Raw genomic sequence first — 26856 nt, forward strand, 5'->3', positions numbered from 1 at the left:
TGGCTCAGAAAAGTCCTTGTTTATAGAACCCGTTCAAGGGGCCTATTCAGCCTCAGAGCTTAAGTGTGCTGAAATTAAAAGGCTGTGCTTGAATTTGGTAAGTGACGTGACAGAGGGCAGAAGGTCTCTACCGCTTAATCTTAGACCTTCACAAAAGGACAGAAAACTCAAACATCACCTCTGACATTCTCCCAGCTTCTACTAAAAATAGATGGCAGTCTGAACCTTGCAGAAACAGCTGTTTCTGGCTATGACTGGTACCACTTACAAAAAATAAAACAATAAAAAAAAAAAAAAAACACCCAGAAAGGGAAGGCCACTAAACAAGATAGTGCCAGGGCCTGATGCCATCTCTTCCTCTCAGGCCACCCAGTCATACAGCTTAAGGGGACAGCAAGCAAGCTCCCCAGAAGCAATCACAGGGATCAGCCTCCTTCTGGCTGTCAGTCCCCATCTACAACCACCGAAATTCAGCACACGTTTCCCGATACACACTAGTTTTCTAACATTATGAGAGAAATTTAAGTAAAAGGCATTAGTTTGATGAACACACGGGAAATTTCACATTACCCAGTCAGCTACACTTACTTTCAGATCAATCAGATGATTGCAAAGCCTGCTGGACAGTAGCGGAAACTCTTCCTTCTGCCAGCATAGACGGGCCATGCACCTGAGGATGCCCAGGTGGATGCTTTACTGACAGGAGTTACAACTCTAATTCAAGCTGCAACTGACCTCTTATGCGGAGCTCCAATTTGCCAGGGTCTCCTGAACTCTACACCCAAAGTTCTCCTCTTGCCAGAGTACAAAAAGTAGCAGGGGTTTGAGCTTCTACTAACTGAAATCTATATTACTATGTCCCCGCATGCCACCCTCCCTCAACAATCTGTGCCTCCTTTTGATTCTGAAGAGCTGACTTGGATCCTCCAGAAGTCGGCATGCCCCTGTACCATCACCATCTCCATCCTGTTATTTTCACAACCTCGGTCAAACCTCTCCTATCCCAAAACTCTTCTCCTCCCTATCTGTCCTCCTGAGAAGCTGGAGATTAACACAATCACAGCCCGAAGCCCATTGGTGTGTTCTCTCTGTGCCTCAGAGTCCTTCAGCTCCAAATTCACAAACTGTCCACTGCCTTGGCACTTCATCTGTAGCCCTTCATCCTCTCTGGGGATCAATATGGAAAGAGCAAGAAGGGCCGTGTGCCCAGTCTTCATTCTCTGAAAGGCAATTTCAAGGAGACCTTGGAGGGTTTGATAGCTTTGGAGGCTCACCAGGGACTCAAAATCAAATGCCAAGCACCTCTTTTGCTTATGTATGAAAAAATGGTACTCGGGCACCCAAGCAAGTTCACAAATATGTACCTAGAACCTAATCAAATGTCACACATTTGTGCCGCCTAAGAGGATTAAACACCTCAAACATATCCTTGGCTCAGGAAAACCGTGGCATTGGCAGCTTCTTTTTGAATTCTGCCCTTGCCTCTCAGTCTCATTCTTTTTGTGACTTCCCTGGGTGCCAGCTGTGTAGTCTATGCCAATCCACAGGTGTTCTGTGGTAAAGGGATCTTAAAATAGGATCGTGAGGCCAACTGTGCAACTCTGGGTGAAATGTGGAGGAAGTTGACAGCTCACACATGGTGACCTGGATGGCACAGTGAGGGCAAGAGCTATCCTGAAGCTGTCCTTCTCACTCCGGCCAATGACAGCGGAGCCCCACCTACCACCTCAGTCAGACCCAGAAGTCCCCGCTCCTTACAAACGCGAGGCAGAGGAGAAGCACGCATGGTGCCATCTGCTGCTTCCCAGAGCCCAACACGAAACACAATTACAGCAGTTTTGTACACGCCGATTTCACTGTGGCCGGCTCTCTCTTCCTTCAGTATCACCAAAGGAGCTCAAATACGAGCAAACACACTGAAATAAATCTGAGAGGCGGGAGGGCTAGCAAGCCTAGACCTGAGGTCAGTATCCATAATCTGCATGGTGGAAAGACAGAAACCAATATCCACAAGCTGTCCTCTGGCTTCCACACACCCATGCACATACATCCAAAAATGTTTGTGTATTCATGCACATGTACAAAAAGGAAAACAAAGTTTAATTAATGTTTACAAACATGGGATTGAGGCAAATCAACAACTCGGAAGCTTGTGCCCACATAAAATCTTGCTTTTAGGGTTAAACAACTTCTTGTGACATTGCTTGAAAGGTACAAAGCGTGTGGTGACTTGCCATTAGTGGACGTTTTGATCTGCCCTTGATTCACACTTCCTGATGTTAAGATACAAAAGCATTAATGTAAAAAGAATGATGTCACCACCAGAGGTGATGTCACACATTTCACTTTATAGATTTATAAGCCATGCATTGCATCAACAATCAGGCCCAGTCTTTCAACTCGCATTTCATTTAAACCTGAATAGTATTTTTGAGGGTGTTATGACATAAAAATTCCTGAATCAGCTTAATAAAATGTAAAATCTTAAGAGCCTTGTTTCAGTTAAATAAATAACAAATAGAAACACTCTGGAAAGTTAAGAACCATTCGACTTTAAATTTCAGTCATTTCCTCGACCACAGAAGTGAGCATACCAACATTTGCTACTTACATAAAATGATTTCTATTGAGCTACTGATAAAGAAGTGGCAAAGCCATACACCAGTGCAGCATAAAACACAGTGTCCACTTAAAGGGGATAAAATACTAGGCAAGACACAGTCACATAGAACCAGCACAATATTTCAGTATAAAATGCAACACAGTTCCTACTTCATTAGTGGATCTTTACCACCATCATATAAACGACTGAAATCACCATTTATATGCATGTTCAAAGAGGCCACTTCACCGATAAATAATCTCTGATGGCTATGCACATCACAGTATCAGGTCCATACTTTTTACCTGTCATTAGTTCCTCACCATCTTTAACCACCAGTCCATTTCTAATCATTCAAATAATTGTTATCTTAGCAGTAAAAGCAACTGTCGCTTATTCTAGAACTCTATCAAACCATCCACCGGTATTTTGTTAATCTGCCCATGTTCATCACAGCGATTATTATAATGCCCCGCTTTGAACTAAGGACACCTTGAAACTCAAGGATCAGGAGACTAGACTTATAAAGCACATGATTAATGGGATTTAAATTGGGTAAAGATTGAGTGAAACCTGGGAGAACTGAGGACCAGACAGTGAGTGACATAGGGCAAAAAATACCAAAGAAGTCGAAAAGGGATTCATGGAGTTAGATGACTGATAGGTAGGCAGGCAGGCAGGCAGGCAGGCAGGCAGGCAGGCAGGCAGGCAGACAGACAAGGGACAAAGACTGTGAATGTGCCTAAAGAAAGCCATTTTGGATTAGAGATTCTAGGTGACATGATGCATCAAGGGCTAGGTGAAACAATGTTAAGAGCTTCTGATAGTACTATCCATTCAGGTGATTTTCAGAATGGCCTAGAACGATGGTAACAATGAAAAGAAAAATAACTCTATGAACAGAGCCTCAAGAACAAACCATCGTAAAAGCTTGACACTAAAGATGAAAATGAACAAGAAAGCAAGAGTAGACAGCAAATGCAATGCATCAGGTGACTTCTAATGACCCAGGACAGAGGATAGGAGTTACAGTACTCAGGGTTTCCCATATCCACCTGGAAGCAAACATTCCTTCCATCTATGAAATGAACTATAAAACGTGCCTGAACCACAACAAGGAAGACTACATGTGTTCGCATCCAAGTTAAGGTGTGAAAAGTCTGACATTTGTAGGCACTAAAGAGCTATGCATCCAGGATGTGGTAGAACTTGGCATAGCTTGGAAAGGACACCAGTAGAACATACTGCTCCTTTAAGATAATGTGGTTCTTCTTTCAACTTTTTTCCATGCAGAACTTCAAGTGTGCTTTACTATGGTTCTACCAAGATCACAGTTTCTTGATGATATGAAACACAACTAAATAATTTGGGACCAAACCCTGACATTCAGAGTAGCTACATCCCTTCCCCAGAGTGATGATGTAAGTTGCCTTTTGAACTGAAAATGACAAACCAAACCATGCTTCTGAAAAATCTCTCATTCATCATTATGAAACTTTTTTTCTTAGTACTCATCTCCCACACGGAAATTGGTTCCCATAACATTCACAATTTCTCGTAAATGTTATTACTTAGTTTAAAAGGTTGCAAAGCACAGGGCATTTTTCCATCCATTATAATATAAGCCCACAAGCTCCCCGAGCAGCTAACTGAATTTGATCAGCATGTGTGTTCAGGAGGATTGCCAGGCACCTGGCCTCTATTAAGGCCTATGAGCTTGGGTGAAGGAGCCACTTAGAGCACTCCAGACCTTACCACTCCCCAGCCAAATGCATATGGGGAAGGAAAAGGCTTCTACAGGAAGAGAAAGGAAGGCAGAGCAAGGAAGAGCAGAGAATGAAAAGACAAGGGTAAACTACCAATAGACAACATCTTCCTTAACCTCCTTGGGACATTACACCCATTAGGACTGCAAACTGTACCTAAGTGGTTTAACATCAGGCAAAACTATCTAATAAAAACCACAACATATCATACTGAAAAGCCATATTAGCATAATTCAGTGTTTCTTCTGGTTAAGCCAGGTACAGGTACAGTTACTAAAGTTTAATATTCCATATGACAATGCCTTCATATATTACTATACAAATTTACTATACACTCAAAAGAGTGTAATAAAAATAGCACATCATCAACATGAACATGGATTTTTAGCACATAGATTTTGCAGTGTGTGACAAAATAAAGGATATCTGATGCTGATGTTATTTCCTCTGTGCTGAGTCTAGCACTTCTTAGTTGACAAGATAATTAAGTGCCCAGACTCCACCTGCCATCCCGAAGGCATCCAGAGACCATTCCTAGTAATCTTCCCATTCTAGCTAGCAGATGTCATGAAATGGGAAAGAGGATGTCAATGACTTCACTGCCCTTAAAGCTCTTTAAGGGGATGAGTTTAAGGGCAGGGGAGACAACTGAGTCAGTAAAGTGCTTGCCACATTAAGTGTGAAAGACCACAGAAGCCAGTAGAAAGCAGGAAGTAAAGGTGTGTACTTGTAATCTGGGGTGACAGAGACAGGAGGATATCTCAGGCTCACTAGCCAGCTAGTCTAGCTGAATCTTCAAGCTCTGCATTCCATGGACAACTCTGGCCTCAAGACACAAAGCAGACAGCTTTCCCCAGAAAGAGAGAGAGAGAGAGAGAGAGAGAGAGAGAGAGAGAGAGAGAGAGAGAGAGAGGAGGAAGAAGGAGGAGGAGGAAAGAAAGAAAGAACAGCCCCAAATTGGCCACTGTGCTACACACATACATACATGGGTGCATTTTCCCATCCATATAAATGATACATGAGCACACAACAAACACACATACATAAGCATATATCCCCAATACTCATGTACATGGGTGCATATATCCGAAAATATGCATGTACCATACACACACACAAACACACACCAAAAAAAGGGAGGAAAAAAAAGGAAGGATGAGCCGGAAGCTCACAACTCACCACTATTCCCATTTAATTGGTTCACAAGGCCACACTGCGTTAATCTGAGCCAGTGAAATATTCCATTTAGGATGTATAAGAACAAGGAAGAAAGTATGGCAGAAAACAAACCTTGAAGGCAATTACCAACCTTTAATACATATGTCAATAAAAACTATAACATAATTTCCACGAGTATTCAGTCATGTTGAATTTACTGAATGAATGAAGCCAAGAAGGAAGATCTCCCACTTATACATACTGAAAGTATTTAAAAATCAAGATAAATTAAAGGTAGAATTTTTAGAAATAAACAACAAAATTAATATATTAATTCCATAGTTTTCAGCATAGAACAAAAAATAAAAAATAGATACCAACAAGTTTAAATGTCACCTTTGACCCTGGGGTAGACAGTTCACACCTTTATTGGAGATGACTGAAAGTTTTGTATAAATTAATTTCTGTTCTGAACACAACCTATTTCTTAAAAAAGGAACCAGCAGGTAGAAGATGCCTTAACCAGGAGTCCAGAAAGGTCAAAGGCTGTTTCACACATCTTTTTCTAGGAACAAGGCAGGTGTCACCCACACCAGCAGAGATGAGGTGTTCAACAGGGTGAGGAAACATTTCAGTTACAGTGATAGAAGCTCACTGGGGACATCTGTGTCATGTTTCTGGACCTGAAACTTCAGTGTATGCGATTTGCTATAATTAATATGTTACTGTCTTCCTGAATATAAAAGAAAAAATAAAAACACTTTTAGTAAGGGTCAATTTTATATTCCATTTCCCATGTGCACACTACACAAGAGACATTGAGATATTCTCTATTGCAATAAAAGACTAACATTTAAAAAATGCTGGTTTTATATGGCTCTCAAATATGGATTTAGGAAGCTTGCTTTTCCAACCGTGCTTTATGACTTACAACAAAATAAACACATTATTATTGCAAGCTTAAGTGAAACGATCTTTTCCATAGTTTTGTCTTAAAAAACATAGGTCATCTTCACTGTGAACACTATCCTAATTCTGCAGAACACCTGGGAGGACCAATGTCCGCCCCTGCCCATCTTTGCTTCTATAACAGTAACAATACCTATTTGCAGGGTATTTAACCAGTCTTCTAACTATTGGTGATATAGCATTGATTTCAAAAGGGAAACCCTTTCAAAATTAATTAAAAGCCTCTTTAATTTAAAATGATACATCATTTAGTCTAGAATATCAGCGTTTATAATAGCCTGAAGACCGTATTCCAATTTCCAAAATATCTGATTATCCTGAATCTAAGATAAATTCAAGCTATTAAAAGTATAAGGAAATCATATCATTTATTGCTAAAAATCTACTTCAAAACAGCCCTAATAAGATTGCAAACACCAGCTTCTAATTTAAAGGAATATCCCATTGTACAAGAAATTACTTGGGATGCCTATAAACTCAAGAACGCCAATAGCCAAGAATGTTTACTTGCTTTTCTTTTCACTGAGGTGTTTAATCCAAGCAAATCTGATTCCTTGGATATTAAAGAGAAAGAAAATAGAAAGAGTATAATGCATAGAGACTGATGGATTCTCTATTGCCTTGCCAGCCAGGCAGCACTGCTCCAATGCCCAAACAACTCCCACCAGAGGCTGCCAGTACCATTACGACCTTGCAATCCTCGTGAACAATGATGGACAGACCTCCTACTCAGTTATCTAAATCACCTAACAAGGCTGTCTGCTGTTTACAGGACACACATTGTGATCCTTAGGCTCAGTCTCCTAGAGGAAGCAATACTTCCTGCTGGAAACTTATCTCCACTGGAGGTAATACTTTCCATCAGCTCAGCACCACAAGGGCCTGAAGGTTTTCTTTTTGTCACAGGAAGTGCCGGTCACACTGATACAATTTCCATCTCATGAAGCATCACAAAAGAGGTGAAAACTAGTTGAAAAACACCCCACCTGTTTCTGAAGTGTCTCCAATGAACAAATAAGGGAAACAGGATCTAATATTATGCTTTGAAGTTAAAAAGGTACAGTATCTGCTCATATACTTTCAGAGACAGAGGGACAGCAGGACACCCAAATAAGACATCATGAAAACCTGTGGTGCTGAGGGCAGAAGTCACCTACTGCTTAATGTGAAACCAAGGATCTACATCCAACACAGCTGAGGCATGTTGTGGTTTCAGTGTGGACCAAGTGTCCACTAAAGCGCTATCTCATCAAAGCTAAGTAGTGGATGCTGTTGACAAAAATTCGAACGCTTGGGAGGTGGTATACAGCAGATGATGTATAGGCCACTGGAACATGAGGTAGTTTACAAGGGGCCATTAAGAAGTAATTAAAGGACTGCCCCAAGGGGAACAAGCCTGGTGATGGCCACGCTCTCTGTTCCGGCTCAAGACTGGAACTCAGAGATGTTCACCTCCACTATTGCCATTCACAAGCTTCTTTTAATCGAACTCCATTCAGAGGGGTGCATAAAATACAAGGCTAAACATGTGAAACACAAAAATGAAAGTCAGTAGTACCCAACTTCAAGATGACTAGAACTGATAAAATGCAATCCCAGAAACAGAATGCAAACCTCTGTTACATAACCATGCTCAAGGCTGAAGGAGGGGGAAAGAAAAATCTGAACAAAACCCACTCCCATTCCCCACACTGCTAAAACAAGCAACACACAGAATCTTCACAAAACATGCTCTCAAATGAGCCCAAGTCAGGTGTGTTCCTCCACTTCCTTACATATCTCCTATGGTAACCTTCCCTACCTGACTCCAAACCTGCCCCAACAGTAACATGAACATTAGACCAAATATACTTCCTCAACAGAAATCTTCCCTGACTCCCAGGTGGGGCCCCATAACCTAATAATCTGTGAATCCAGATGACTAGAACATCCCTCAACAAAGTAGGCCATCAAAGGCCTAAGACAGAGCTCAACTTCCAAACTGCCAACTCTCGTGTTCTAACACACAGAATATGAAGCTTCAGTTCTAGCATTTGACTATTCACACGAAGCTTCCCAAATTAACTGTCAGGACCAGAGAAGTGCTACCAAGGACATGAACTGGATCTAGACAACTGTAAGGAATGAAAATAGAGGGGTGGTTGAGAGTGTAAGTTACCCCTTGACAAAAGGGTAATAGAAATAGAAATAGAAAGAAACTATCATAAAATTTCCCTAAACACTAACTGATAACCTGAATAGTCAGAGACACATCTAAGGAGATTTGTAATCTTGGTTTTGGGTCTCCCCTAAAATTGTTAATAGCACAGATGGTACCTTCTAGAAAGAAGCAAGTTAAAAACTGAGAAGTGAAAACTATCTAGGCCTGGTCCAGGGAGGAAAAATCAAAACCAAGTACAAGTTGAAGAGTAACCAAAGGTATTTTCCTTAAAAATAAGGAAAGCAAAGAAAGAGAGGATACTATGAGTATACTTGGTAGGATACTATGGTGTGGAAATACTTAACAATTCATCATACAGAAGACCTGAGTTAAAAAATTAGTGTGAAGCCAAAAATTAACAGTTGTAAGTAACAAACTATTATAAGATTGTAAGGGAATTAACAGATAACCTGTTTCATGAAGGGGCGTAGACCAAAGATTTCTTTACATAAATCACAGCACTTGTAGGGAGTTCAGTAACCTAAAAGCCATACCCACAAGACTTCCCCATATACCTTTTACTGTAAAGAACAGCATGTGGATACATTGAGTTCCAATGTCATATTTCTCAGAACTTTTGAGTACCTTAATTCTGATGTCTCAGTTCTCTGCCGACATGAATCCTAGACACTGGTTCTAATTATGGATGAGGGGCAGAGTTATCCATGAGGCTGCATGGTCTTTTTCATCCTTTCTAAAAATGTCACATGGAAATTCAATCCCTAGCTCACTGAAAGAAATACCTCTGCACAATACCAGAGTAACAAGTCAATTTAATGACTGTCTTCTACCAGATAGACTGTTACATCTCTCTTTCCACCTACAGAAGGAAAAATAAAGTTGAACAAAACAAAAACAAACCAGCAATAGCTCCTGTTATGACCTTCGTACAGCTTACCTCCACCGCCACTCATGCTGAGACTTAATTCTTCAAAGCAGCAATGCTGGGGAGGAAGCCTAGTGGGAGGTGTTTGTGGGTCACCAGGGTTCTGTTTCGTGAATGGATTAAGATGGTGACTTTGTGGACTCCATCAGCTGCTGTAAAATTTGTCATGTATTAAGTTCCAGTTCCTCGGTTTTCTCTAGTGTCCTTACTCATTATGTGATCACTCCTTGCACTCCTTTAGCCTATGCTTCCACTTTCTGCCCATCATGGAATACAAGGAGGCCCTTGACTTAGTCAAGCAGATGCAGCCATCAAATTTGAACTTTCAACATCTAGAATGAAAAGAGCCAATTGCACCTCTATCCTTTATAAGTCACCTGTGCTTAAGTACTGTATTATAGCAAACAGAAATTGAACTATAACACATAGGATTAAGGTTTAATATGCTATGTTATATATGTGTGTAACATTCACACATCATGTCAATAATGCCTGTTTTATAATATTCCTTATGAATATAGCTTGAGATGAAATAAACTCATCTCTCATCCCTCAATGCATATACCTGAGATCTTCTTATGTATAGGAACTGGAGTAGAATCTGGGGTAAAAGTGGTGAAAAGAAGAAAGACAGGGCTGGAGAGATGGTTCACTGGTTAAGAGCACTGGCTGCTGTTCCAGAGGATCTGAGTTCAATTCCCAGCACCCACATAGCAGCTCACAACTGTTCATAACTAGACATATATATGGAGGCAAAACACCAATGTACATAAGATAAAAATAAACACATTTTTAAAAAGAAGACATACAATGGTAACATGTTCTTGAAGTGAAATGATGGTAAGAAAAAAAAAAAAAATCATGGGTGGGAAATGCAGCCTGATCCACTGAGGAGAGTCCCTTTGGGGCACCAACTTTTAACTACATGAGGAATGTTCAATACCTAATTAGGTCCTTATACAAAACCTGAAAGTTGGAGAGCTTAGAGTTCAAGAAGATGACCTACACCTATGGAGGGCTTAGAGTGAGGTCTGAAGAAACTGACAAGTGATAAGTAGCTCAGTTAGACAATCTGGTGGAATTATTGTCACATGTAGATTGGATGAAAAATAAAGAGAAATAGAAAGATAAACCTAGACAAATTATACTTTCATCTCCATTATTTCTCCAGGTTAGAGTTATCAATTTCTACCCTGCCTGCCCACATGATTTTGACTACAGTAATTATAATGTATATGAAGACTGAAAATGAATACAACTCTGTATGCGCCAAGTCACTGCAACTCATTTGCTATGATGAGAACATTCACAAAACACTGCAAAATCTCACCTTACACAGAACAAGAAAACTAGATCACTTACTTTTTTCTGAAAAATACAGGCTTACTAATTTCCATAACTAATTAGAGCTAATAGTAGAATTCAAATCTGACAAAAGACAAAAAAAATTAATACTTTTAAGGCTGGGAATGGGTGTAAAAGGCTGTGGTATTAATCCCAGCCCTATGGAGGCAGAGACAGGCTGGTGTCTGAGTTCAAGGCCAACTGGGTGTTCTAGAGCTACACATAGAAATCCTGTCTCCTAAAACCACACACACACACACACACACACACACACACACAGCTTTTCAAAGTTAGTCTCATAGAATATTTTCTTTTTCTACTTGTAATCATTTTCACTTCCTGAATACAATGGTACAATGACTTATTTCCAGGACTCGGTAGTACTATAAGTATAACTGAATTTAATTTTGATTTGAAAAGATTTTCATTTCTAGAAATTAACATTGCAATCTAAATCATTTTATTAATTGGAGAAATTTCAAAAATTTATTGTTTCCCAATGAAGGAACTTATCAATAATAATAACATGGTCACTTTTATTGAACTGTTGGAACACTGTATATTTAAAAGAGAGGACAGTCGATTTGACATAAAGTTTCTTCTACGACACTTAAATATCGAATCTTATAGCTAAAATATCCAGCACAGATATAGGCCCTCTGTAATTGTTTTCTAGTTGCCAAACAGAATACTAACTTGATGCCTTTAAAAGCTACATGGGGGAAAACTCAAGAGAATGAGAAGCAAGTAGACTGTGGCAGTTTGGAATCTGTTAACGGTCACAAGATCTCAGTCTGATATAATTTTGAAAGATTGCTCTACAATACAGTGACTGCAATTAGAATGACCTGCATGCTTTAGGAGGGCACAGTACACATTTTACCTGTTCTCACTACATTAGATCAGAGGGAGCAGATATGCTAATTCACTCAATAGCTTGATATTTGCATTCCATAAGGTATAGAGATAATATCAGTGCACCGTGATATATACAATAGATGCATAAAGCTATAAACTTAAAATTAAAACAAAGCAGGAAGTTGAAAATAAAGTTTTAAAAAGTTCATCATATATAAAAGTAAGTTCATGAACTAAGAAATAGGTTAAATTTCTTTAACAGCACAGATTACACATAGCAGAGCAAGCCCAAGTAGGAACGTCAAAATTCCACACTTATCTCCACTGGAGAATTCATTTAGAGAAGTCATACTTGATTTTTGATATATGTTTTGTTTCTTTCTTTATGGGGTGGCATGGGTAATCCAGGCTAGTCTTGAACTTGCAACTCTCCTATTTCAGTTTTTGGGAGGCTGATACTATATAGATGTGTACCACATAAAAGTGACCACATCAATCTTAGTAACATACATGCTATAACTGAAGGTCAGTGCCCAGTTCAAAAAGCTCTTATTAAACTTAAGCTCTACAAGACCCACACATTTCAAGGCTGATAGTTTTTAATGGTAAGAAGCAATTGCATTTCCAAAGTCATCATAATGATTTCCACAGGAATAGGGTACACACAATTTTACAAAGAATAACCAAAAATGACTTTATTACATTTTGTTTTGCTGAAGCCATCAATACTTCTGATCGCAACCTTCTCCTGAAAAATTCAACAGAAATCCTTTTGTCATCAATTTGAATGCAACATAACTTTCATAACGTTAGTGTACTGCTGAGAAATGTCCAGTGAAGCTGTGAGAAAATATAAATATTCACCATGAAAATAAGTTGAATAAGAAGAAAGACCTAGGCTACACACCAGGAGAAATCTTTATACACTGAAGCCAACCAGAGTGCATTCTAAATGGCAGCTGAACACTCAGAGCAGAATTCTATAAAATTAAATAGAAAAATTTTCCTGAGATACATTGGGACTCAGAAAAAGGCTTACACGTTTAAAAAAAAATTACCCATGAGTTCCAAGTCAACCAGAGAAGTACCTGAGTGATATATGAAAATGGGGTGCATCCCCCACTTCTGTCCATGCTTCAGTGACCTACAGTGAATTGGGAACTTCCTGAAATAGCATCTAGTTAAAAGCCAAAATCTGAGAACAACGCAGCAAACTAAGTCTCACCCTGTTAACTTGCCATCTGTCTTTTGAATCCAACTACTGAAACACTATAATAAAAATTCTTGTTATTTCAGCCTTCTGGCTATCTTAAGCCCCCATAAGTGACAGTCTGCAATAAATGCATACATGCTTGCTGCTAGAATGAAGCCACACACACAGTACAGGAGACAGAAAAAAATCATTACACAGTGGACAGTCACTAGTGCCAGCAGACAACTACACCAACTGAAACCCAACGGGAACCTTAGCAGCCAGAGATCAACACCCCAAGCCTCTCATGTTTCATCTAGAAAACTCATACTACTTCTCGAGCTTGGTGGTCTTGGCAAGAATTACCAGGTGTCATTTCTCTAAGCAGTGGTTCCCAACCTTCCTAATGCTACAAGCCTCTAAGACAGTTCCTAAACTAAAAGATTATTTCTGTTGCTACTTATAACTAATGTTGCTACTGTTATGACTCATAATGTAAATAAGTGTTTTCCTGGTCTTTAGGGGTCAACCCACAGGTTGAGACCTACCGCTCTAAGGTAATAAGAAGATAGGACAGACTGCCTGGGTCACTTTCTCTTGAAGAATGGCTTCTCAGCAAAGCCCAGGGACTCTGCTTCTCTGTCAAGTACAGCAACCACAGATGTCTTTACAAAAAGTAATATAGGGCAGCCATCTGTGTCTGCAACTACCGCCTTCAAAATGAGACATTGATTCAGGAGTGTTCCCAACCTCCTAGGAACAGACAAAAGTAACTTGAACTATAAAAAAAAAAAAAAAAAAAAAAAGCCTGCAACATGAACTGAGAGAGGGCAGTTCATGTTGGTGCTCAAACCAGTCTGGGGAAATACCACAAACACATCATAGAGTCAATAGTGAAACAAGAGAGGCTCTGACCTCCAGGGTTACAAGATGAGAAAAACATTCTGGCATTTCTTTTAAGGGCAAGTTTCAAAACCCAACACTGGCCTGAGAAACCGACCAATGTTGACTATTTCTTTGCATGGAGGGATCGTGGCCAAGAATACTGGTAAAGTTGAGATAACTGACATCCTACACTGCATAACTGACAAAAACACATGAAGCCACCCCCCTCCTTGGTATTATGAGTCAAAACAAACTGCTGACAAAGGAGAACAGCTATGTGAGGGGGTGCAACAATAACACACAGAGAACACAGAGGCTTCTGTTTGCCTTTCAAGTGTTACAAGTCTGCCCCACTGATGTAAGAAAACAGCAGCTTTTTTTCTTTTCTTTAAAGAGTCTTTTGCACGTTTAGAACATATCACATGTGCCTCAGAGCTACTCTGCTTCTAAAAAAGAAAGGAAGGAGTCAGTATACTTAGCAAGAATAGCAGACTCATGGGAGCTAAGTAAGTACAAGAGAACCTTAGTTGAAATTTAATGTAATTAAAATTTTGAAAATTCTACACATCACAAATTTTCTACCAACAGTATCGCAAGACAGTTTCCAGAACAAGATGACTGCAACTATTTGGGGGAGTCAGGGTAGGGGAAGTCAACCACCTCCTGCCCCAGCAAGTTATGAGTATGATCAAGTAGTTTTGTTAATAATACAGACCAAACAAAACCATACTTACTATTCATGTTGAAAGTACATGTTTTGGGAGGATTCCCCAGTTGCTGAAAACTGCTATATTTGGAGTCATGAATATAGCACAGAAAAGAAACAAAGTCTTTAACCAAATGTTAACATAAGGTTAAAGGAAGTGAAAACAACTCAGACGACTAATAAGTAAACAGGAGAGCTGTGAATATGCTCAGGATGCAGAATGCAGGAGCAGGCCAAAGCAACAGGAGCCAAAAGGGCACTTTATCCAGAAAGCACTTCCGAGCTATTGGTGCATCACCAACTTCTTCCCAAATCCTACCTTACTAAAGATATACAAACAGTTAAAAAGCTGTACTAAAATACAACTGCTGTACAATATGCGGTGGTATTAATCTACATTTGCATATGCTTTCCTTTAAAATAAATGGCACTCGCCTCAAGATCTCAAGAAGGTGACATTATTTTACCTACCACTGAAGGCTTTTCACTAGTTTCCAATGTGAAATTTTAGCCTTTCCCACTCTCCACAATAGAAGCTCGTAATCTGAAATATAAATCAGGATTTCCAAATAGTAGTGAGGGAATTGGGAGAAACTGCAACTATTACATGCATCTGCTTTGAATACGACTCTTTGATCACTGTTTTGAATACTATGTGAAAATCCACACAAGTGATTTTTGCCTTCAAAATTTTATGAAGGGTATTTCCTCCCTTAGAACTTCTTCCACTCTCAGGAGTTCCTTCTCATTTTCCTTTAAAAAAAAATCAATATTCTCTTTGATCCAAAAAAATAATCAAATTAAATTTTTGTGAACATTTAAAATGCCACCAGCTACCATCACTTAATATGACAGCAATATTTGATGATACAGAGCTGATTGGCACATGATAGTCCTTGGTAAGGGCTATCTGATCAGAGGAGCCAAAGGAATTCTGCTCAGAGTGATCAGAAAACATGTAACCAATAGAGGTGGGGTGAGAGCTTCAGTTGAACCTGTAGCTGGAAACGATAACCTCAGAGAGGAGAAGAAAGGAAAAGAACAGAGTAAAAAGAAAGGCAGGCATACAAAAGTGAACTTTATGGATAGTGTGGAAAGGGAAAGAAGGCAGGGTCTGAATCCATCTTCTCCAACAAGACTTTCCCAACGAACTTGCAGAAAAGCTGGTAAGTGTTATTTGACATGACTGGGAATTGACATGCTGTTCCTCCAGCAACAAAAACAGGGGCTCCTGCAAAGAGCTCTGAACACGTGCAATTCAAAGGTCCCCAGAAATTTTATAATGTGGATGAGTTGACTTGACTAACAGAGAACTCTGAGGGTGGGCCAGATGTCAGAAATAGCAGACACAACTTTTGTAAGTATACATGTTCAGACCCCAGGTGATGAAGTTCAGGACGGACAAGCCACATACAGTTTAAATCAGAAGAGAATTAACCAAAGGGATATAAAGAAAACCCAAGGGACTAAGTACCTCAGACAAATCTCACTATTTCCTTGAACCGAAATAAAACCTAAGCAAAAACTGAAAATAAAAAGGTTTAGAGGTGCCGAGCAACACTTCAGCCAAACATATTTACAAAACATGTGCCGAAGAAACAGTTTTCAATGCACAGTATTTTGGGATGTGACTAATGGCTAGGAACAGTCTTGTTGAAAAGAACACACTGCACTGACTGAGCAGCTGACAGGCATTGTTAATAATAATTTAATGAAGATGAGGAGAGAGCAAGTCTCATGGCCCTGAAACGTGCAAACTGTTCCAATACATCCTTATCCACTAGCACTTATCATACCATCAGCTGCAGACTGAGGCAAACTAACTGGTAAGGAGCCATCACATGCAGAACTCCTTTCAAGTCACAAGGCCTTCAGCCTAAACGGACCCTCCAGGCAGAGAAAGGGGTCTACCGAGGTAGCTTGATATAGACCTTTGTTGTACAGGCACCGATAACTAAGATAAATATCACTGTTAACACACCTAATACACCCAACCAAATACTGATCTTCCTTAACTAGCAAATTGATTACTACACTTGAATTATGCCAAGCTTAAAAGAAAATAAAACTGCCTTCTCTTCTAAAGGCTAGGTAACTAGTCTGAGATGAACCATTCTTCATATATTCGTTTTTATAATTTGTCCTCATTGTTCACCTACAGAGCCAATAAAAACTGAGAAACTACATAAAAAGCTGTAACTGACAGATTGTAGTTCAGTGGTAATGTACCTGCCTGAGACATGTGAGGCCTTGGCATTAACCTTACCACTGAAAATGAGTTTCTACTGCTCATGTGAACATCACATCATTTGGGAGGGATGAGATGTGAGATGTCACCCATACAGAGGTCATTATGTGTTAGAGTGACAAACCCCAAAATTTGTATCTATTAATTTCAAATACTGCCACAATATAAATAAGTGTTCATATTAAATACTAATAAAGTATTTGTTTTACATAGCATTCGAAATCTAAAACTTCTTACAATTACAGTTCCTGAAAAGCCATCGAAAATGCAATGTGACAATCCCCTACAACACTGCTTACTGCCTTAAGTATGAGTCTGTTCTTCTGGCGACACGTGTATAACAAAAAGCCTAGGATGGGATGACAACTTCTCTCCTTAGAGCAGAGGCAAAGTTCACTGCAGAGACAATAATGTCCCCTTCCAGGGCAAAGGTCATCACTATCAATGACTGTCCTTTGAAGATCCTCTGTGGTCCAGCTCAGGATGTTATCACTGGGTAGTCATACTGTCCTGTAGGAGCTGGAACAGAGACTCAGAACAACTAACAGTCAGTGCTTAATTTCCTGACCAAAGATCTCCCTACCTTCTGCTTGTACATGAAAATGTAACAAATAAACGAAAACTGTGGAGTCCTCGGCAACACATTTTTACAGACTGAAGCCTTAAAGCTTCACCCGGAAATAGACCTCTTGTGTGTACATATCTGCTTATCTGTTGTGACAGATACTGTCAGATAACACCACACCTTCTCAATCCCTGCTCTCTGTCTTCCTCTACCTCAGAGGTTGAAATTTACATTTTTCAGTATTAGAACATGCTTTTCATATTTGCACTGCTCCTGTGGTGCCCTCCTCCTTACTCTAGTCTGTAGCGGGGGCGGGGGGGGTGGGGGGGGAAGGTGCAGTTATATCAAGAATTCTTCATCCAGGAGGGGAACAGAAAGGAAGAGAAAGGCAAGCCTCACCCTTCAAGGAAGGGAATTACAGAGCCAGACAGCACAGACTTCTAATTACATAATCAACTGTCATTTGGATTTTACTAGTGGCCATTCATTCTCCTAACTGGGGTGACACACAGACTCAGTCTCTGTTGATAAAATAGCTTCTAACAGCTTCTAACAACCCACGGGCAAAACTCAACCTGGCACTTTTTTTGTACATAAGGTTTTGGCAGACCATAGTCACACCAATTAATTTACACGCATTTCCTTCCTAGTAAAAAGGCAAAGCTGACTGGTTCCCAAAAACAAGGTATTACATTTACTATGTGGCTCAACAGTTTGTGCAACCCTGACTCAAGCCACTTTTAGAACAGTCCTTTACTTTAACACCTCTAAACCAAGTGCCTATTGCTAGACTTGAAATTGTGCACAGCACAATGCTTTGTGTTTTAGTATTAAAGACAGGAAATGGATGTGCCTGCCATCTCCATGAAAAATGCTTCCTAGTTCCTTTTTTTTGCAAAGCAAATAACTTTGCACACAGATTTAATGATATAAGTCATAGTTACTTATTTTAATTAGCTCTCTAGCATTTATCAGGAGATAAAAAACAAGAGAGTCTTAATCAAGAACAGCCATAGCTATTAATAGTATAACTTTTAATTATATATGCTGATATTTCTTCAACTTTTCAACAGTAAAGATGGCATTTAAACATTAAAACAACAATAGATGTGTCAATATATGAAACTTTATTATTGGTCAGCACTGACTTCATCACCTTTTTCAACACATGCATGGTAATCAATCAATTCAGCATTCATTCCAACATAAGCCGATTATAAAAACTACTTCACCTGGCCTTACGAGCCTTTCCAAACAGAATTTCAAGTCATTATGTTTGGCATATCCTATTAAGCAAAGTCTCTCACACGTTGATGACACTCCAATGAGTTTGAAGTTTCTTCCCCCGTGTAGAACAAATTTATACTTGCATATCTGGTGACTATTAAAGAGTTGAACTGTATCTTCTAAGGAGATAAGTAGCATTCTAGGCTCTATAACTGTACTTGGAAATAGTGTCTTTACAGATGTAGCAAATTTAAGCTGGGTTATTGGGGCAGCTCTCAAATACATATTGACTGGTGACCTTCTGAGAAAGAGGTTTAGATAGAGAATAAGGGGTGTGGAGGGGGAGAGGGAGGGAGAGAGAGGAAGAAAGAGGGAGGAGACACCATGGGAAGATAGATGATGGAAGCTGGGACTGGAGTACTGCTTTCAGATGCTCAGGAAGACCAGAGCTACCAGAATATGCAAGAGGCCATGCCCTCCATGTAGAGGTACCTAGAGCAAGGCCCTGCAGATGCTATGCTTTCAGTGTCAGCCTCCAGAACTGCAAGAGAAACAAATCCTCTTGCTTGAGCCATCCAGGTGGTTGTATTTTGTTTGGCAGTTCGAAGAAATGAACAGCACTGCCCATGTGTGGCTGCTGTGTGAGTACTATAGGAGAATCGAGATCAGGTAGGTGTTTTGGACAACACAGTTCGGTACTGTTCAGTTTCATCTGGTCCTCCGCTGTTCTGCCCAACAGAATGAACTAATGTTCTTATTATTTTAGTCTTTGATGAAGAGTCCTTTTGGTAATGACCTCTTCTGTGTACCTTGTTGAAATGAGCACAGCCATAAACTAGTAATGTATCCATATACGTATACACAAATGAGAACTCAAGTCCCAAACAATGTTATTAGGGAGACTGAAAACTTTTGAAAATTGATTGAGAAAATTGAAGGACTTTTTACTGTACGGCAGACAGCCCTGAGTTCTACTTATTTGAGCTACACCTTCCCCAATTAGTGCAGAATGTTAATCCCTTTGGATTCCTGGAAGCTCTACTTCATTGTTAAATTACTGAAAAGCTAGAGTCCTCTAGGGTAGATAGTCAAGCACTTCGGGGCTATAGTATTATCACTGTGGGCTTGTCTGCTTTATAAACAGACTTAAATTAGCTTTGTAAGAAACTGCCAAAGGAGCTTCCTCTAAGAACAAATATGCCACTTGAAAGACATCGTTCATCAACCTTCTTTGTGGGAGTGTTGTTATTATGAAACTAAAAACAAGCATTCTTTCCTAAGTGCTTCTGGATTTTAATTATCAAATCTGAACATCACCAGATAGGAAAACATCAATTTTAATAAGCTGCTTTAAGACTGAAAAACATAAAAGGTATTCAACCATAAAGCCAAGTTCACTGGAGTCTTGTGTGTTTGTTTACTGTCTCATTGCGTAAAGGTTATCTAGGGAATTTATAAACAGTTTATAAACTGGAATCTGCAGGGTCAATGCCCCAATTTTAAAAACCCAAATATATGTGTATAAAATATAATCTGACTTGAAAATAAGTTGCAAATAAAAATGTAGAAAAAAAATCAGGAGTTAAAAGCTGAATGATAATAGGTTGGTGGTGAAATCAAATAAACCAAATAAGCAACAGATACATGGATTAAATGCAAATATTTTATTAAATCCTTTAAAGGGAATTCTTTCTAAATAACATCTGAAAAATTTCCTGTTCCTTTACTTTCAGAAAAAGGGATATCACTGAAGAACTTGCTGGAAAATGGACAGTTTCACTTTATATTTGAGCACAAATCAACTATCAGCTAAAATGTACTTTGTGTCTAGTAAACAAACAGGGTACAGTTAGCTAAACACACTGGGCCATAAAGTCTGAAACAGTCGAGGGTCTGCAGGTTTTCCTGCCCACCCTAACAGTCTCTCTTTGTTTAATTCCAAAAGCATTAGTCCAAACAACTTTCTGGTGACCCCTATGTTAATGATGTGTTAAAGAAATGATTCCCTTCATTTTCAAGGCCTAAGCTTTCTCTACAGAAGCCTATTCATAACTTCTCAAATGCATGAAATATTCTTATTGGGAACAAATAAAACTTTACTCCACTCATTTACAATTAATCAACCCTTGAAATATGCTTAAGTTTCTCAAAAAATAAAACTCCACTTCCTAGCAGGCAGACATATTCCACATAGAAGATGAATGCTTTAATTATCCAGTTTTGCATTTTAAAAGACAAAATGCCTAGGATACAGGCAAAATATACACAAAATTTAAATAATAAATGTATTTAAATATTGGTGTTCAAAAATAAATTTGTAGACTATTTTGTTCACTTAGAAACCATATTATTTTGTATGCAATTTATATCTCTTTTCCTCATGAACTCAAAAGGCTATAATTTTTACTATTAGGAGGTAGAAAATAGAGTTTGATTAAATAAATACAAGCATTCCTTTTCATGCAGATAAAGAATAGATATTTAACAGAATGGGAAGCATTTGATACCAGTACAATCAATCTTTCTGCCTCAGCCAATGCAGTACTAGAATTATCGGTATAGGTTGCCATGTCTGACAAACATTTAAATATAATACACATCACATTACTCTTTCTTTAAAACAATGATGACACCAGTAGTAGTAAACATGTAAGTTTGTTTGTGATAATTATTTTGTTGGATACTCTTTATTACTGGTATTATTATTAGGGGTGTTGGAGGGGCTGTTTTTTTCTGCTTTTTTTTTTTTTCAATTCAACTTTTAACTTAATTATGTCTTTTCAAAAGAGCAGCTCCAAAATTTTCTGGATAGCTAGCTACCTCAGCTACCACTAGGTATAGAGCAGGTGCAAGGGGACAGGCCCATGAGGATAGGGTTGCTCATTAACATAGGAGATAGCAGCCTTTTCCTTTGCTGAGCCTCCTCGGTGGACAACCAAAATCTGCCTGATGTGTCTGCCTCTGAAAGGATTACATTCTCAGTGCTGAAATACACTCCCATTAAACCTTAACAAGCACACGTGTTATTATGTGCAACGTGATAATACTGTCCCTCCTATACAAGCACTTGCTCCATTTTCACGAAGAGTGGATTTGTCTTCTACAAGACTGGTGTACAAAGAATGAGGGCCTTTGAAATGATATTAATAAGGCACCATCCACATTGTCTCTGTGTGCATTTTAAAGCTTTTATTTTCTCCACAGACCGACTTTCAAATGAAGAGCAATTTTTCTTCACCTCAGTTAACTTTGGGTTTTGTTTCAGTAGCAAAGCATGTGAGAGGGAAGAGCTCATTGAAGCAGTTAGTAAGAACATGCTCATAGGCCATCCTATGTAGCTGTGCAATACCAGGCTTTGCACAGAAGCTGATTAATGTTTACTGGTGAAAGATAAAATTTACAATAAAAACAGTCAACTAGAGAAACTGCCAGTAAAAATCACAGAAAAGCAGAAGTTACCCTCAAGTCTATGTGACATTTACCTCCAAAATGCCAACCCGAGATAGGGTCTCCTTTTCCTATCCTATCCTAGACTTCTCTAAATGTCCCTGTTGCCTACCTTGCACACTCACATGCAATCGGTGTGTCACATATCACTGCATAACTCTTCCCAGGAACACCCCCTCAGAATGAGTTCAACACCCAGCTGAAGATACATCAACTTAACCCAAGGCAAGGTTCAATTTTTTTCTCTAATACATAAGTAAATAACACATGGGGAAAGTAACACAAAGGAGTGTGACTTTATTAGTCAAGCCCCATGCCTCCCACTGCCCTCCAAGCCTGCACATGCCTCTCCTCTGTCAGAAACTATTACTCTGCCAATTCTTAAGGCAACAGGTTTTCACTGTGCCTTAAATGTCTGTTTTGGTACCAAATACATTTACCTGGCTATAATTTCTACCTAGCTCCTTCTATAGTAGTAAGCAAGAAATACAATTAAAACAAATTTTAATTTATTTGTTCTATACATTTTACACTGCATGTATATCACATTAGCAATAATTGCTTTAACAAATCAAACCACTTGCTCTTTGGCAGCCAACTGGGACAGCTCCAATTTCACAACTGAGCCCCAAAGTTTTCTGTTTTTATTTACATATAATTTTAAAATAAAACCAAAAAGAAGTACATTCTTGACACATCAGATACATGGACATTAAACATTTTGACACATACACTCATCCAACACAACTTTATCCAATAAAGCAATGCTTGATAAGTTGTTGACTATTTCTACTATTGTTCTTCATTATCTACTAAATAATATTTCTCTTCTCAGTGAGCCATTTCAGAACCAAAGAAAAGACAGTTCAGAGGACTTATGATTCCCAGTAACCAGCATGTCTGACACAATCAATGATCATTCTACTGAACAGCACAGAGGCCAACAAACTTCCATAAGAAAATAACCAGCATGTCTGACATGATCAATGATCATTCTACTGAACAGCACAGTCAGAGGCCAAACTTCCATAAGAACATTCTCAGAAGTTTCTTTCTATAAGGTTCTACACAGCAAAATACCACAAAGCTTCATATGCTGTTGGAGGCCATGGGAGTTGCAGCAGGTGACAACTGATGTTCAGATCTCAACCCACCAGAGGAATGGTTCTGTGGTGGAAAATCCCATCTGAGCAAGGCCCCGTGGGATCAATGACTCAAGAAACTGTTGCTCCTCTCTGTAATTTCATATGTGCAAAAGCAGCTATGATGTCTCCCCAATACCTGCATTGTATGTAATCTCATGTGACATGTACATGTAATCTCACGATTACATCTCAATCTTATGGGCACAATATATCTCTGGATGATTAGGAAGATGGATCCTCATTAACCTATATAATTTTGATATGTAGAAAATATATTAGGATTTGCTTCATAACTAGATCTATTGTCCCATGAGGACTGTAAGACACTTAAAAGCCTGCTTTGTTCCCTTTACTCAGACTAACACAAGTCTCCCCAGTCTAAGGTGAGTTACACAATTAGCTCATTTTTACCTTAGGGCAAATTCAAACTAGACTGAATGTTTCTGTATATGGATCATAAGTTAAAACCTTTATAGATATGCACAAGGTCAGAGTTACAGAGGTCTACCAAGGCTATTAACTCAAAGCAACCTTAAAAAAACCAAGCCAATTCTTTGCTTCCCAAATATGGCTGATAAGACCTGACTGTGTAGATCTCTATGTAGCTTGTCTCACCCAGGCACTGTGCCCCTGGCCTCTGGTCACAGTCTTACACCTGGAACATTGAAACCATGTGTTGCCATGGTAATGGCTTGGTTCCTTATCATTTACCCAAGGAATGTGTATGGCCAATGAGATGTAACTCTTTTTCTTACTGCCTCAAGCATTCTGTTTAAAAAAAAAAAAAAAAAAAAAAAAAAGTATTTAAGCTAAGAGAACAGAGAAACAAGGAAGAATTGAAACATAAAATTGAAACAAAGAACTAGAAAGAATTAGAACTCAGAAGGAGTTAGAAATCCAGAAGAATAAAGAACATGACTCGAATAGCATGTTTGTGTAAATTTATTATGGAACCCTTAGATTAAAAAAAAAAACCCTAAGTTCAGTTTCGCTTTGCTGTGGAGTTTTTCTTCCAACCCTGGGAGTAGCCTTGAGAGCTGGTCTCCAAAGCTACTAAAAACGTGCAATAATGCATCTCAAATAAATTTGGATTTAGACTCCATGGACTCTCAGCAGTAAGTGCACACAATTATATACTCTGAGAGAAACACAAATCAAAGAAGTCTAAGTCCTTGGTACCTATGCCAATGATACATTATAAATCATCATTTGACAATTATCTAGAACAGAATTTGTACTTTTAAAAACAGTTGGCTAAAGACCATAAGAAAGAGGCCACAGATGACAGAAAATCCAACAAGGGAATATGCTATCCCACCATACAAACTAATATATTTCCTCATACAGTTGTCTATTAAGACATAATAATTAAATTTACTTGGATACTTAAACCACAGGTACAAATGTAGTTTACACAGATTACACAAGACAATCTTATGTGACCTATCATTATCTGGGACATGGCACATTGTAAGGAGTAAGGTTTTTCCTCCCACTGCCTGGTCTTGTCCCACTGCCGCGCCAGCCCCAAATAAGGCACAAAGACTCTATATTTGATATTATGCTGTTGGCCAGTTACTTGTTTCTTATCGGCTAGCTCTGTCTTAAGTATTAACCCATTTCTATGTATTTCCATGTGGTCTTACTGAAAGCAGAGGAATGGCAGTTCTGTTCTCTCCAGACTCTCCATCTTGACTCCTCCTTCCTCTTTCCTCCTTGTCTCCTAGTCCCACCTATCTTGCTTTCCTATTGGCCAACAGTGCTTTATTCATTAACCAGTATGAGAAACATATACAGAATGACATCTCCCATCAGCACATAATTAAAAAACTGTTATATGTGTCCTGAAAAATTTTTTGGCAATAAAAGGTGCAAATACAAAACAGTCAATGGTGGTGGTAATTATAAAATGTCTGTTGAATTAGAAAATATTTCAAGTTTCATTAGAGGACATAAAAGTGGGACACAAGTTTACCACATCAATCTTATACCCAGCTAAAACACTACTCCTACTCAAAGTGCTACCTGCGAGTCACACACTTTGTTGGCATCCTGATATTAAAAGGTAACTTAACTAGCATGCCAAGAATTTTGAGGTTGAATTTGGTGGTTTTACATGCTGTGTGTATTTGTTTGGTCAGCTTTCACAAACAATGCCAAAGCCTCCATACCAAAACAATTACATTTCCTAGTATGCAACCCTAAATCATCTCAAATCAAATGAGGTTCTGTTTTCTAATGTAAAAGAAACATTACATGTTTCTTAGAGGTTTTCCTAATTCAAGGAACTCAAATTCAGAGAGGTAAATGAATTTAACCAATGTTAACACTGTGTCTCTTAATGCATACTTGTGTTCCAGCTGGAAATACTTTTACTAACAGTGAATATTTGGAGTTAATTTAAGGTAGTTCAGAAAAGGGACAGACTATACATTCCCTTATCTAGCTTAAGTGATCTTGAAATGGGAAAACTAAAGAGCCAGACAACAAACATCAATGCGCCCATACATAAAGCATCCTGGCTACACTGGACAGTGGTGATAAACATTTAATCCCAGCACTGGGAAGACATAGGTAGGTGGATCTCTGTGAGTTTGAGGCCAGCCTGGTCTACAGAGTGAATTTCAGGACAGCCAGAACTATTATATAGAGAAACCTTGTCTCAAAAAGAACAAACAAAAAAAGGCACTGGCTATAGGTACCCAGTGCCCAGTGTCCCGTTTTACGTAAATACTTAGCTATTGGCAGATTGGAAGGTTACAGAGGAGAGACTCCTCTCTCAAAATCAGCAGCTTGAACACCAGAAATGCAATTGGAGGACTTAACTGGTCCAAAGAATGTGACACAAGTGGAGACGAGACATTCTAAACAGTCAATAAAACCTTATGATCCTATGACTACTATATAGATAGGAAAATTTCTGGTAAAGAAAGGACAACCTGTTATTTCTCCCCACCCCTTAACTGGGCCTGTCAACCATCTGTCAAACTCCCATCAAAAAAACCATCATTTCTAGAAACTTGGAGAACTAATTAATATAAAGTCTACCTAAGAATGTAGGCTGGCATAATGATTACTTTGGCTACTGCCCCAACTCATCCTCTCTCTTCTACACTACGTTTTGTGTGTCTGAACTCATCCAGCAGAGCTCACAAGGACTGGAAAAGTCAGAGTGATATGTCCTGGTAGCATCAGAAAGTGGAGGCAGGGGGATCAAGAGTTCAAGGCAAGGCATGACTGCATAGAAAGTCTGAGTCTGTGGGCATGGGAGAAGCTCTGCACTTAAGAGCACTGACTGCTTTTCTAGAGGACCCAGGTTTAATTCCCAGCACCCCATATAGTAGCTCACAACTACCTATAACTATAGTTCCAGGCTGTCCCACAACTTCACACAGACAGGCAGGCAAAACACCAATGCCATCCTGGGATACATAAGAGAGGTTTGGTTTTTTTTGTTTTGTTTTTTAAAGTATGGGTAGATAACAGTAGCCCCAAATACAAAGTGATCAATACTGATCTGTTGACAATGCTGTGTCCACACTAATGCAAAGACAGTATTATGGTTGAAGCTCCAGTCTCAAGGCTGAGCGTGACCAAATCTGTCACACAGTAGATATGCTAAGATGATCTACAGAAAACCTTGATGCCACAGTGATGG

General features: G+C 39.1%; 1 protein-coding gene across 1 annotated transcript in view; it reads right to left on the reverse strand.

The window, feature by feature from the left end:
- LOC127226804 (E3 ubiquitin-protein ligase CBL-B-like) overlaps positions 1–26856 on the reverse strand; it is a gene marked incomplete at its 3' end in the record, with an annotated part of 112645 nt that overhangs the window by 70311 nt on the left and 15478 nt on the right.

Source organism: Phodopus roborovskii, unplaced genomic scaffold, assembly GCF_943737965.1.
Source record: "Phodopus roborovskii unplaced genomic scaffold, PHOROB, whole genome shotgun sequence".
NCBI classification, from domain to species: Eukaryota; Metazoa; Chordata; class Mammalia; order Rodentia; family Cricetidae; genus Phodopus; species Phodopus roborovskii.